Source organism: Panthera onca, chromosome B1 (assembly GCF_046562875.1).
Source record: "Panthera onca isolate mPanOnc1 chromosome B1, mPanOnc1 haplotype 2, whole genome shotgun sequence".
NCBI classification, from domain to species: Eukaryota; Metazoa; Chordata; class Mammalia; order Carnivora; family Felidae; genus Panthera; species Panthera onca.
This window is the reverse complement of record NC_138342.1, coordinates 78,124,287-78,139,740: the sequence shown is the minus strand read 5'-3', so window position 1 is coordinate 78,139,740 and position 15,454 is coordinate 78,124,287. Positions and strand designations below refer to the sequence as shown.

The following is a 15,454-nucleotide window of genomic DNA, read 5'->3' as shown; positions in this document are numbered from 1 at the left end:
CGCCGATGAATGAGGCCTTGCAAGTGAGAACAAATGCTATTTTTCTCTTGATTGTCAGCACAAGTGTGACACTCATTTACATCTCTGAATGTACTTTGTAGTTGCAATAACTTCCTATGTTGATGTGAAAGATATTCAGAACAAATTTAAAAAAATGAATGTAGGTTGAATTAAGTGAAAGAGAGAAACAAGAACCAGGCCAGGAATAGAAACTTTTGCATGTGAAAGGTAAACAGTGAGAAGAGGTGGCTCTAACTAAGATCCCTGGGAAAAAGGCACAGGATTTACATGACCTGAGGAAAAAACAGAGTATTCAATTTCTGCTGCCTTAGTTCAACCCGCCTTCAAATCTCACCTGATTGACTGAAACTGCTTTCATTTGTATTTGGCATCCAGCTTGACTGCCCTCCAAATAATACTTCAACCTGCAGCAGAATGCATCTTTCTAAAGGCCTACTTCTCAGCTTTGAAATCAAAGCAAAACAAAAACTAGCAAAACATAAACAAAAACTCTTCAGTGCTTCACCGTTGGCCTGTCTGCTGCTGTCCCACCTCATGGTTTTCCGTGATCTTACGGCTACAGCCTCGCTTTCTCTATTGCTACCTCACGCTCCAGCCATATTAAACTCGTAATTCTCCAAAAATGCCCTCTTTCTCTTTCACACCCAAATCTTGCCTTCTCTCAGCCTGGACCTTCTATCCCACCTTCTTATCCTTCAGGTCTTGGCCTCACACTTCACTTTCCTAAAAGGCCTCACCACTCCCCCGCCCCCCCCGCCCCCCCACGCCCATTGGGTTAGATACCTTATGTGTACTTCCAGTGTTTGTGTGGGTAGTATTGTCTCTACTTTACCGAAGAGGAAATGGAAAACCCGAGAGCCTTACTTGCCTGCAGAGTTTTACACGCCTGTAAAATGTCAGGACCAGACTTTAAATTCAAGACTTCTGGCTTCCATCTAGAGCCCATTTCTTTAATCCACAGCGACTTCTCATATGCTTCACTTTACCTGGTCAAATATGGGTATAGGTAGAATTGTTTTCAGTTCCCTGAAAGGCGTATGGGGCTTCATCCCTCTATTTTTTTTACACATTTCTTTATACATTTCCTACCCATAGGTTAGCTTTGTGTTGGTGTCCACCCAGGAAATCTTACTTATTTGTCAAGACCCAGTTGCAGATTGTGAAGCATTATTCTTACATCCACCCTCTTCTTCAGGCTTACTGTGTTATTTAGTCCTCACCATTGTTGTGGGGCTTCAGGATTTCAACTGAACTGTGCTATTATATGTTTATCTCTCCTGTTAGACAGTGAGTTTTTTGTGGCAAAGATTTACTTAAATCATTTCTATTTCTGCTAGCACCCAGTACACTGCCCAATACATGGCAGATTCAGTATTTTAAATTGCATCATAGGGGGGCTCCTGGGTGGCTCAATCAGTTAAATGTCCGACTTTGGCTCAGGTCATGATCTCATGTTTCACAGGTTTGAGCCCTGCATCAGGCTCTGTGCTGACAGCTCAGAGCCTGGAGCCTGCTTTGGATTCTGTGTCTCCCTCTCTCTCTCTGCCCTTCCCCTACTTGCATTCTGTCTCTGTCTCTCTCCCAAAAATAAAAATTAAAAAAATATAAATTGCATCATGGAAGCACATGTTGATGATATCTGCATGTTCGCTTCTCATGCTTTCCCTTCAAGACATCATGTAAATCACCCAGCTTATAATTGTAGACTGTCATTGGGTTGTAAGGTATGACTTCTCTTTGTCTAAAACAGGACCTTACAAGACTCGTCATAGCTTCCAGTTTCCAAGACCTTGTCCCAGGAACTAGGTTTTTACACAGGTTCTCTCTGGTGCATAGGGGTTTGATTACCGATATTTCTGTCTTCATACATTGATAAAATGAGATTTCAGGGATTAATAGAGGTCTCTCCTGTCTCTATTACACACACACACACACACACACACACACACACACACACTCACTGACATAGTCTCTCCAAACTCTTCTTCAGTCTGGGGAAATGAGAGCTGTATGACTAGAGGAAGAAGGTAGAGAATGAGGAAGAGCCTTTTAAGTGTCTTTACAGGGTAGGACAAGTTAACCAGAGTAACCAAGTTTTTTTTTGCGACTGAGCAACGGGATATAAGAATTTTCCTTTCTCCTGTCTGCTCTTCCCAATTTCCCATCTCTGTTTTTGAGATTGCCCTCCAGTTAGGCAATGGAGTCAGAGGGAGCTGCACTGGTGGAGAAACCACTGCAGCAGCTCTAGTGTCACGTGAGGAACATTTTCTCTCTGGATACAGATGCACACGACTGCTCTCAATCCATGCTTTGCAATGTGCTTTAGTGGCTTCCTTGTTGCACTAGTTTAAAATCAAGTTGTCATGGGGTGCCTGGGTGGCTCAGTCGGTTGAGCGTCCGACTTCGGCTCAGGTCATGATCTCACAGACCGTGAGTTCCAGCCCCGCGACGGGCTCTGGGCTGATGCCTCAGAGCCTGGAGCCTGCTTCCAATTCTGTGTCTCCCTCTCTCTCTGCCCCTCCCCTGTTCATGCTCTGTCTCTCTCTGTCTCGAAAATAAATAAACGTTTAAAAAAAAAATAAAAAATAAAATCAAGTTGTCATTGTGTATGATGACATGAAAACGTTATGGCTTTGAGTCCTAAGTAATCACAAAATTTCCACTGAAGTATTCTTTCAAATCTCCCTTTCCTGTTTTTTTCTTTATCTGTTCACTATTGCCAGTGGAGAATAACACAATAAATCTTTGACGTTTCCTTGGAATGTGTGGAAATGACATGGATTAGGAGCCAGAGAATCTTCAGTTAGAATCCTTCCTCCACCTTTTATAAGTGATGTACCCTTGGATAAAGTACATCCTGATTCTGAAGCAGTTTTCTTATCTGTAAAATGGACTTAATACCATCCATCTCTGTGGATGAAAAGAAGGTCTATTGCTACCTCATGCTCCAGCCATATTAAACTCGTAATTCTCCAAAAATGCCCTCTTTCTCTTTCACACCCAAATCTTGCCTTCTCTCAGCCTGGACCTTTTATCCCACCTTCTTATCCTTCAGGTCTTGGCCTCACACTTCTGTGAGGAAACTGTGGAGGAAAAGAAGCAAAGATGACAGTGTTGATTTCTTGTGGGTCTAGTTCAACAAGTTCTCTTTCTTTCCTTTCCTTTCTCCTCTTTCTTCTCTACCTCTTGATTCAATTGTTAATGGGTGGTGCAAGTCCCAAACTATAGGGCATAAAGGATGGGAGAAATACAAGGTAGCTACATAATAGCTCTATTGCTCTCTAGAAGTGGGTAGCAGATATGGAGAATGGTGGGGAATATGTTTTGACATTCTCTGTAAAGCTCATCATTATAAACTTTATAAGAAGATTGTTTTTCTTAATTAAAATTTTTTTATAGTTTGTGAAACTTCAGTTATAGTTCACTTTGTCCTTTGGAAATCACTAACCCAAAGAGAGGCATCTGAATTCCTTTTTAGACCCTAAATCAGTGTTTCTTAACCTTAGCTGATTAGCACATTAGAATTACTTGGACTAGGGGCGCCTGGGTGGCTCAGTTGGTTAAGCATCGGACTTCAGCTCAGGTCACGATCTCACGGTCTGTGAGTTCGAGCCCCGCGTCAGGCTCTGGGCTGATGGCTCAGAGCCTGGAGCCTGCTTCCGATTCTGTATCTCCCTCTCTCTCTGCCCCTCCCCCGTCCATGCTCTGTCTCTCTCTGTCTCAAAAATAAATAAACTTAAAAAAAAAAATTTAGAATTACTTGGACTAGTTGCAACAGTTACTTTAAAAAATTTTTTAATGTTTATTTATGTTTTTGAGAGAAAGAGACAGAGCTCGAGTGAGGGAGGGGCACAGAGAGAGGGAGACACAGAATCTGAAGCAGGCTTCAGGCTCTGAGCTGTCAGGACACAGTCTGACATGCAGCTCGAACCCATGAACCATGAGATCATAACCTAAGCAGACATTGGATACTTAACTGACTGAGCCACCCAGGCGTCCCTAACAATTACTTTTTAAATAATAAAAATATTTTAAAGCTTCTGAAAACATACAGATTTGGGGGTCCCAATCTGGATTTACTAAGTTTCGATCTCTGGGGATGAGGCTTTGGCATCAGTATTAGAACAAAATTCTCTCAGTTATTGCAGTGATGGTTACAAACCTTGGCCTAAATCATAATGTCACTGTGATGTTTATGCATGTTTGATTGGCGTCATAAAATATGATAATAGTTGTGTAAAGGGACTTTTTTAGAAAGAACATAAACCAGGGGGAAATTAAATTGACAGAATGTAGAAAGGATAAATATTATTTAAAAACATCATCTGTGACGATGACAAAATAGGATTTCCAAAGCTCCCAAAATACTATAAACATGATCGATTCCAAAGGGAAAAGGAATCATTCTCTTTCTTGTGAACCCAGGTGGAGTGGCATTGGGAGGTTGCTGATTAGATTCAGTGAAGGGTTGAAATGCGCATTTTCTCTTTTAATTAGGGAAATCAATAATAGAATCTAAATTTCTGAGAATAAGAAACTAAAAATAAAAACAAGATATGCTATATTCGAGGAAGCAGCTAAAGGAGTGTATTTATTGGTCTAAATTGAAATTTTAACCCCTTGGAAACTCCTGCCATCTATTTAGTCAGAAATGGAAAAGAGCTATCAGATAACAGAGCCTATCCTCCTGAGAGCCTCCTGGATTGTGTCTCGTGCCCAGATAGAGGATAACGCTCTCCTCCCAGCCTAGAGGCCATCGTCCTAAGTACTCCCTTGGCAGGCATCCTGGAAAATTGTAGTGTTGGAAGGGCTAAGTTACTCTTCTCAGACATCTCTATTGGACATGATAAAGAAAAAAAAAAAAACTCAAAGCACAAACTGTATACAATCCAATGTACATTTTAAAGGATGTACTAGTATTTACATAGTGGGTCAGATTTTCATTCTGTGAGATTCAAAAGAAGAAAAGAACTCTCTGAGTTGAGAATCTAGCTTATTGTTTTTAGTGATGGCGTTTAGAGACAAGTGATCCAACAGCCACTACTTTTGAAGATCGTGATTTTATAAGCAATGGAAGTTTCAAGTGTCGGTAGCCCATGTTGCACTGGTTTAAGGTGATTGTTGATAGTTATTTCAAAGTCCTCTAACACTGTTATTTGTAAAAAATAAATCTGATATAATAAGACTTTGATAAAAACAGAGAACTTCTTAGTTGACATCTATTGTCAATGCATTGACAATAAAAGGCAAAACAAAAAGAACTCAGCCTTTTTCTGGGACTCAGCTGACTGACATATCTTCAAAGTGAGGCTTGCCAAATAAATATGATTATTAGGTTACTACATTTCCTCAAAGAACAAGTCTAAATTGTCTCAATGATAAAAGTCTTTGATATGGGGGCACCTGGGTGGCTCAATCAGTTAAGCATCTGACTTCGGCTCAGGTCATGATCTCATGGCTCGTGGGTTTGAACCCTGATTCGGGCTTTGTGCTGACAGCTCAGAGCCTGGAGCCTGCTTCAGATTCGGTGTCTCCTTCTCTCACTACCCCTCCCCCACTTGCACTCTGTCTCTGTCTCTCATAAATAAATAAATGTTAAAAAAAAATTTGGAAAAAAGTCTTGATAGATCACACACTTTTATTAACTTATTTTGGATTAGTTTAACTTTATTTTCTTTTTTTACATAGAAACCTCATCATGAATACCAATTATTAAAAAAAGCAGTTCCTTACAAGCTTATTTAATTTTATTTTATTTTGCCAAACAGGTATAGTTGGGAAGATTTCAATAATCTTGGGATTGTACAAAGTAATTTGTACAAAATAAATTATATCCTTTCTACAACTAGTAGTTCCTGAAACAAAGTTTATACATTTTTGTTTTAGAAAGATGCTGACCCTCAGTTAAAATTTTATTTATAGAAATGTAAATTTAAAAATCTCCCTGTAAGACATTTTCCATGCTTAAAAGTTTTGATAACTTTTAATCTTTCTCTCCTTCACTCTTGCTCAGTATATAACTTAGGTTTGATGGCCAAATGCTCTTGTCACCTCAAAGGGGCTTGACTGCTGCTCGTTCTTGAGAGCTCTATTGGTTCTACTGAGCCATGACTCAGAGGTCATTTGTCATTTGGTAAGGACTCTGCTGTCCTCCCTAGAGAGAGAGAGAGAGGGATCTGTCCTGAAGAGTGAGTTCCTTGCCTGTCTGCCCTGTCAGAATTCAGAAATACAGTGGCTGTAACTTCTGTTCCAGAGAGGATACCTGGAAAAGAGTGTCACACACAATTAGCATTGGATCAAGTTTCCTTGTCACAGCCCTGGATTTTAGTTTGGGTGAAGGTTGTCGCTGCATAGCCAGAATCTGGGCAATTTAGAGCCCTCTGAAGGAAAATACTTCAATTTATAAAAGATGGGTGGGGCGCCCGGGTGGCTCAGTCTATTAAGCGTCTGACTGGCTCAGGTCATGATCTCCTGGTTTGTGAGATTGAGCCCCGCATTGGGCTCACTGCTGTCAGTGCAGAGCCGCTTGGGATCCTCTGTCACCGCCCCCCCCCCCCCCCCCCACTCCATCCTCTCCTGCTTACATGTGCACACTTTCTTTCAAAAATAAATAAACATTAAACAAGTGTATGGTCATAAATTCCTACTAAAATGGTGATTAGTTTTATTAGATATATTTTTCTATAATTCATAAATTTGGTACAGTATCACTCCACAGTTAATAACTTTATTACTTTTTCATTAGAAAAGTGATTATTTACTTCAAAGTGCACTTTAATTAATTGATTTATATTATCCCTCATTTCAGAAAGAATTCCAAGTGGCTTACAGGAAATGTTACAATGAGATAAAATACAAACATGAATGGAAAAGAGAGAGGAAAAGAAGATGAAGTACAAGGAAAAGAAGCTGTAATGCACGTAGAATAATCTACATATAAATTTAAGGTAACACTTTATTCAGTCCTAAATAAAATTAGAAAATCACATTTTCCTTATGAAACAAAACTGATTCAGAACTATTTTTATTAAAATAATTCATATTTTAAATTAGATGATATCACTCTGTATGTTTAATAAAAGTATATATAATTAAAGTGATCTTTAGTCTGTCATGCTTTTCCAAAGTGTAGAGAAAGTCACAGCATAGAAGATATATCATATTGACTTAAGGTTACCAGAATTTTCTTATTTTATTTTTTTTAAGTAATTGCTATACCCAGCGTGGGGCTTGAACTCACCACCCCAAGATCAAGTATACGTGCTTTCCTGACTGAGCCAACCAGTTGTCCCTTACCAGAATTTTCTTAATGAGTATGTTAACTATAGTCATGGTCAAAAATATCTGAGAACATGGAACCATTCTGTATTATAAATACTTTCAGTATTCCAATGCATTTTTCATGTTGAAATGAAAATATATGGTTTCAATATATATATTGTTCTATATTTCATACTGATTGTTTTACATGTGCACATATTTTGAATAACAAAATTCTTCTGTCAGCGAAGAATTAAGAAGAAAATGTGATGCCACCACCATAGCAATATCTTTGGGAGCACTTTACAAATTTAAATCCTCCTCCCAAATAAAGACAAAAACAATATAAAAAATAAAATTACAACCAAATGACATTAAAATTATGTTTATGGCTATACACATTACGTTTAGGTTTTAAAATTTATTTTATAAAAATAAATAATTCTAGTTTTCACTAATGTCAAGAAACAAGAATAAAACTCTCCCCCAGTGGGGAATTTTAATGGAAACAATTTTAAAAGAAAGAAAGAATGAGGTTTAATTTTTTTTTTCTCACCAGATATCTAATCTACTTATTCCTTTAGTTTAAAATTTTTGACATCACATACTTTGTTCTTTTTTTAAAGAATTTTTAATGTTTATTTATTTTTGAGAAAGAGAGAGAGACAGAGTGAGAGTGGGGAGGGCAGAGAGAGAGAGGAGACACAGAATCTGAAGCAGGCTCCAGGCTCCGAGCTGTCAGCACAGAGCCCGATGTGGGGCTCAAACTCATGGACCGTAAGATCATGAACTGAACCAAAGTCAGACACTAAACTGACTGAGCCACCCAGGTGCCCCAATTAAAAAAATTTTTTTTAATGTTTATTGTTTTTTTAAAATGTTTATTTTTCAGAGAGAGAGAGAGAGAGTTGGATTGCAAGATGGGGAGGGGCAGAGAGAGAGGGAAACACAGAATCTGAAGCAGGCTCCAAGTTGTCAGCACAGAGCCCCATGCGGGGTTGGAACTCACGAACCATGAGATCATGACCTGAGCCAAAGTCAGACACTAAACAGACTGAGCCACTCAGGTGCCCCACACTTTGTTCTTTTATTTATTTTTTTAATTTTTATTTAAAAAAATTTTTTTTAAATGTTTTTTATTTATTTTTGAGACAGAGAGAGACAGAACATGAACAGGGGAGGGGCAGAAAGAGAGGGAGACACAGAATCCGAAGCAGGTTCCAGGCTCCGAGCTGTCAGCACAGAGCCCGACGTGGGGCTCGAACCCACAGACCGTGAGATCATGACCTGAGCCGAAGTCGGATGCTTAACCGACTGAGCCACCCAGGCGCCCCCACACTTTGTTCTTTTAAATAAAACATAATTAAAAGTAGGTCTAGTCACAATAAATGAGAGAAATACATGTGTATTGAATTCTACACATGAGTTATTTCATTGTTTCTGGGTACAATGAGTAATAAGAAACTCTTATGGCACAAATCTTGCACCTATATATGAGGGCTGTACAATTCAAAGCATTTAAGTATTGTAGTGGATGACTGCCTTAAAAAATAAAAAAAAGGGAAAACATAGGTTAGAGGACTGCTAATAAAAAAACAAACCCATAGTATCTATTTCTATAAGAATAATCCTTCTGCAAAGGGAGAAAACCTGTTTGAAGTCTCAAAGGAAGTCATGCAAGATGGGTGCATGACTGTGGGACAAAGAAAGCATGGTGTCTACATGAAATAAGCATTTAAGGGAGAATATGAAATGTAATGGGAGCCAGCTCTAGCTACCGCAGGAAATTCTAAGATCAGCACTGGGCCCGATACTGAATGACCGGCTAAGGAGAAGAAAGGACTTGCTTTAAAGAGCCACCTTCAGCTTCAGTTACCTTATTCCTAGAGTTTATACATCAAAATAAACTAGGTTCTTGTAGGGACGTGGGAATCAGTATAAAATAAATATCCTTCATATTAGGGACTGAACAACTTTAAATTCTGTTTCATAGAAAGCTCTGGAAGTTCTACATGCGTGCATGTGTGTGTGTGTGTGTGTGTGTGTGTGTGTGTGTGTTTTAAACCACTATTCCTATGCACAGACATTATAATATCATAAGGAATTCTTTGTGAAATGTTGGATAAAGAATAGGGATAGTTAAAGTGGAAAAAGTGCAAGGTTCCCAGGAAAATTTGCCTTCTGATTGAGAGGAAAATGAATTCATTTATTTTTGGTAAGCAAATATCTTTCAAATGTCTCATCAGGGTTGCATTCAGGAGGTAAAATGAGAAAATGTTGATTTCACCAGTATAAAAAAAGAACAGTAGTGTCACTAGCTCCTCATTTCATGACGAAGGCCAAACCTAAGTGACAGGCATTTGAGAAGACAGGTTCTGAACATGACCTTGTACCACACACACTGTATGGCAGAGGAAGAACCACATTTCACTAGACATATTAATTTTAAGCAGAGGTGAACCCCCTCCCCCCCATCAGTTCAGCATAAGCACACAAAAAATGTCTATAGTTATTTTTATGTTATAGAATATTAACTTGACAATGTAAATGTTAGGACAAATAGTTACTCCATACAGTGCTTCACTGCTATGGCACCATTAAATGCATGGTTTACTCCAACTACAGAAACCTTCGTGAGTCGTGATTTATCATTTAAATATATCTTCAAAGATGTTGATTTCAGTTCACTGTTTCTTTATGTGGTGAAGATTGAGGAAAAAGGATTTGTGACATTCAAAAACACTATCTGCATGTTTGGTAAACTTGGGAAGTCAGAAAACCACACAGAAGGCTTAACTTTCAGGCATGCTTTGGGCCTCTGCATTTTCATCCGAAAGTTCTCATTTGGTCTACTTAGCCATCATACACTCACAGGAACACAACTGAATACAAACAAGCAGCAAAAGCTACTAGACATAAACCTCCTCTCGTTGTTTCCACCCTCCTGCCTGAGCTGGCAAGAGCCTTCTGGGAGGGTGGGAGTGGGGGTGGTGGCCGCTCCATCCTTGGTGGGGAAAAGCCAGGGAAGGAGTGCGTGGCAGGGGGCCGTGTCTGACATAGTTCTTAGCAGTTACAGGATGATGGTCTGAGGGAATGTTTGAGGTGGGAAATACAGCTATGTTACTAGGACAGGCCACATTAATTCTCACCGGCAGACAGTCTTCCACTGTGAGTGTGAATAAAAACCAAATATGGGATATGTTTTTGATTATCAGAATGCAAGAGGAGTTAAGGGGCGAAAGCACCTAGTAGTAATTCAGTTAAAGTGAGGGAGCCTGGTAAAGTAAGAGGGAAAGTGAATATTTCACCTGATTCTAACACATTTAATTTGTCTTTCAACTACTACACAAAGATAATTATTTCAGACAATAGAACATTCTGTTTCAGTCTCTGGTTAGGCCCTGCCATTGGATTTTTTTCCTCCCCCCTAGGCTTAACAAGAATCAGTCATAGCAGTAATTTCCTCTGAAAAAGAAATCCTATCAGGCCCATGTCTGGGTCTGTGGAGTTGACGGATTGCTTCTTTTTTTATAGAGCCAAATCATTTTTGTAGGAATCAGTTTTCAAGTGTATAAATTTCAGTTTGGAAATTATTTCTCGCAATATTTGCTTTCAGTAGTTCTTTTTTTAACATTAATTAGTTGAATAAATCCACCAAGGAACACAAAGTGTTTCTGCAAAATAATACGATAATTTGGATTGAAAATGTGATTGGATACTGGGAAGAAATAAAAGAAACAAAAGGACCACAAAAGGAATAACTTTGTTATAGCTATTCAAATATGGGATGAAATATACTTATACTTCCTTCTGTTTGATCTAATATATCTAATTTTTCATCCCATTTTCCCTTTCTATCCCTCTATCCTCTCTCAATTTAGACAGTGTCTCCTCTGTTTATTTGTTACAAAGATTTCAGTTGTGACTCACAGTTAGAGTAAATGCTGACAGTTTACCCAAAAACTTTCAATAACTGAGATAAATTTCAACACTAACAAAAAGTAAGCCTTTTCCTGCTACTATGTTTTTGATCAACATGAAAGGTGCAGTCAGGCCTCTTTCGTATAGGCCAACAGATTTTCATTGCTGTGATATTTATATTTTGGTCATTTGTATTTTTATTAGGCATTTGTAAGTGCAAAAATTCGATCAAATGGAAAAATGGACCATGTTCATATAAATGTATATATCCTTAACTAGGCTACGAAAAATGGTCTTTGCCTCCTTGAGGGGAAGTTTAACAATATTTTACATCAAGAATAACTTTAGTTCAATTATCAGTCAGGGGTGCTCTTTGAGTTGTTTGGTGGTAACAGAGTTTAATAGTGCAGATACATTACCCATTACATCCCACCATCAGATGCATTGGGAATGCACAAAAAGAGCTGTGTGTGATCAAGCAGAGAGAACATTGGCACTGGAATTCCCTGATCTTGGTTTGGGTTCTGGTTTGCCACTTAAAACTGGTAAGGTCTTGTTGGAGTAAGCCAGTTTGTCCCTCTGGGCTCCACTTTTCTTAGGTGTTTAGTGGGGATAATCACTTATACCTTACAGGTATTTTGTGTGGGATTAGGTATCACAATGCACATCACTGGATTGTTATGAATTTTACTATGTGGGAGTTGAATCTGTGCCTCCGTGCACATCTACCCCAAAGAACTCTTCCCAAGGCAAATAAGAACACAGTGGGATTGTGAGTGAACTCCGATGTTGAAAGTGGATTATCAAAATGGAAACGTGAAGTTCTAAAGTGTAGCTTTTGGAGCTTTGCCTCTAAGCTTAGCAGCAATGACAGATATAATAGTAATAACAAAGACCAAAAAATTATAGGAACTAATGATATTTTAGGGGCACCTGGGTGACTCAGTCAGTTAACCGTCTGACTTCAGCTCAGGTCGTGATCTTGCAGTTTGTGGGTTTGAGCCCCATGTTGAGCTCTTTGCTGACAGTTCAGAGCCCGGAGCCTGCTTCAGATTCTGTGTCTTCCTCTCTCTCTCTGCCCTTTCCTGCTCATACTCTGTCTCTCTCTCTCTCAAAAAATAAACATTAAAAAATATTTAAAATGGTATATTTTTAAAATAAATTACTGCCTTTGAAAGAAAGTCTAACTTTTTTCCGTATACATCTATAAACAAAAGCTGGTAAGGAACATCTGATTTGAACTGAATTCTTCTTAAGTTTCCCCTTATAGGAAATTGTGTTTGAAGTTCCTTAAAAAAGGAAAGCTCAGGGTGCCTGGCTGGCTCAGTCGGTGGAGCATGTAGCTCTCCATCTTGGGTTGCGAGTTCGAACCACATGTTGGATGTAGAGATTACTTAAAAGTAAAAAAATCTTTAAAAAAAGGAAGGCTCAGTTCTAAGTCTTACATAGAAAACATGTCAATAACTTCTCCCTCCCTCTCTCTCTCTCTCTCTCTCTATATATATATATATATATATATTTTTTTTTTTTTTTTTTTTTTGAGAGAGAGAGAGGGGGGGTGCAAGTGAGCAAGGGGAAGAGAGAGTGAATCCAAGGAAGGGCAGAGGGAGACAGAGAGGGAGAGGGAAAGAAAGAGAGAGAGAGAGAGAAAGTAGGGCTCACCTGAAGTGAGCCCCAAAACGGGGTTCACGTTCACCTGAAGCGGGGCTTAAGCACACACAGTGTGGGACTCGAACTTAACAAACTGTTAGATCAAGACCTGAGCCAAAGTCAGATGCTTAAAGACTGAGATACCCAGGTGCCCCAAAACATGTCAATAACTTCTATAAAACTATCACTTCCTCCTCTTTTAGCACTTATTAAATTGAATTATAATTGTTTTCACATGCCTGACATTTCTACCAGACTGTGAATTGTATTGACCAGAGATATGAATGGTAGGAAGAAGGAAGGAAAAAGGAAGATTCCCCTTCCTCATTAATTTAAGGAACATCTGATTTGAACTGAATTCTTCTTAAGTTTCCCCTTATAGGAAATGATGTTCACTTAATTTATGGAGTACTTTTTAAGTGTCAGGGTTTGGGTGTGTAAAGTAACAGCAAAAAAATGACTCTGGTTTCAGAGAATCTAGTCTAGCAGGACATACTGGTAAATGAAATAGGAGGCAGCTAGTTCAAGTGCTGGCAGATGAACATATATAGAGGGTGTTTGGAGAGTGGCACTTATAAAGGACTTCGCTGGGAGGTAAAATTTGAGATAACTACCACGTGGGCTGAAATGAAGTTGGGGAGTTATAGTCTAGCCAAGGGAAAAAGTGGTCTGAAAACACAGAAGCTACATCTGTGCTAGATCTAGATCAAGACCATCGGGTCTATCTAGATCAAGCTATGGAGTCTGAATTTTATATTTAGAGTTTCAAGAAGGTACTGAAGGAATTTGAGTTCAGGAGTGACATGATTGAAATTGAACGGTCTAAAAAATTAGTCTGCCATCAGAGGGAGTAATAGATGGAAGGAGGTGGGAATTGGGGAGGTGAGAGGGAAGATAAGGGGGCTGAATCTGGGCTATGCAATGATTAGACTAAGAAATGAAGTAAGGAGATAGTAGGAGAAATGGGGAATGTATACAGATTTGAGCGATTAAGGAGGTAGAAAAATATGGGATGATTGGGATGATTGATAAGTGATTTAAAAGAGTCCAGGATGGCTACTAAGAGTTTTGCTTGAACAAGCGTGTCATGGTGCCAGTAATTAAACAGGTTTTAGGGAAAAGATAGTTGAATTTGGGACATATTGACAAATTGAGTCAGAGGGGCCCCTGGGTGGCTCAGTGGGTTAAGCGTCTGACTCCTGGTTTGGGCTCAGATCATGATCTCACGGTCGGTGAATTTGAGCCCTCAGTCGGGTTCCAGGCTGACAGCGCAGAGCCTGCTTGGAATTCTCTCTCTCTCCCTCTCTCTCTGCCGCTCCCTCGGTCATTCTCCCTTCCAAAATAAATAAATAAACTTAAGCAAACAAACAGAGTGTGAGATGCTCATAGGACATCCAGGAGATGTGTAGCAGGCAGTGGAATGTGTGAATCTACAGTTGAACCATCCAATAGCAATATAATGCAAACCGTGTATATAATTTAAATTTTTCTAATAGTCAGTAGGGATATTTATGTATAGATTTTGTGTCGATATATTTTCATTCCTATGGGATAAAAGCCCAGGAGAGTAATTTCTGGGTAACTGTATATTTGGTTTTTAAAGACATTGCCAAACTGTTTTCTAGAGTGGCTGCGCCATTTTGCCTTGCCATCAGCAACATATGAGAGTTTCAATTAATCAGCATCGTTGCCTACACTGGGTATGGTCACTTTAAAAAAAAAAATTTTTTTTTAACTATTTATTTTTGAGAGACAGAGCGCAAGCAGGGGGGGTGGGCAGAGAGAGAGAGAGGGAGACACAATCTGAAGCAGGCTCCAGGCTCTGAGCTGTCAGCACAGAGCCCTACACAGGGCTTGAACCCATGAACTGCAAGATCACGACCTGAGCCAAAGTCGGATACTTAACCGACTGAGCCACCCAGGCACTCCTTGTTTTGTTTTTTAAGCCATTCTGTTGTGTGTGTAGTGATATCTTATTACAGATTTAATTTACATTCCCTTAATGACTAATGATGTTGAGTGTCTTCTTGTGTGCCTAGTTGCCAACATGCAACTTCTTTGGCCAAATGTTCACATTTTTGGCATACTTCGGGGGTGTGGGATTTTGTCTTTTTATTCTTCAGTTTTGAGAATTTTATAAATTCTGGATACGAATCCTTTGTTATATATGTGATTTGCAAATATTTTTTCCCAGTTTGTAGATTGTCTTTTCATTGTTCAACTAGCCTTTCATGGGGTTAAAGTTTTACATTTTGATGAGGTCCATTAATTTAGTCTTTTATGGATTGTGCCTTTAGTGTAATATATAATAACTCCTTACCTAATTTTAGGTCATGAAGATTGTCTCCTGTGTTTCTGCTAAATTTTATAGTTTTATGTTTTACACAAATTTCTATTTGTGATGTATGTTTTACATTTAGATGTAGATCTAAGCTAATTTTTGAGGTTTAGATTGAGGCTCATTTTTCTGCATATGTATGTTCAATCGTTTAAACACCATTTTTTGGAGAGCACCTGGGTAGCTCAGTTGGTTAAGCTTCCAACTTCAGCTTAGGCCATGATCTCCTGGTTCCTGGGTTTGAGCCCTGCATTGGGCTCTGTG

At 39.0% G+C, this 15,454-nt stretch overlaps 1 long non-coding RNA gene across 3 annotated transcripts in view; it reads left to right on the top strand.

The window, feature by feature from the left end:
• LOC144616157 (uncharacterized) overlaps window positions 1-15,454 on the top strand; it is a 174,338-nt gene that overhangs the window by 128,874 nt on the left and 30,010 nt on the right. For all 3 annotated transcript variants that reach the window (XR_013555201.1, XR_013555202.1, XR_013555203.1), the window contains one exon: window positions 6,830-6,968. This is a non-coding gene — a long non-coding RNA (uncharacterized LOC144616157). The remainder of the gene's footprint in view (window positions 1-6,829; window positions 6,969-15,454) is intronic.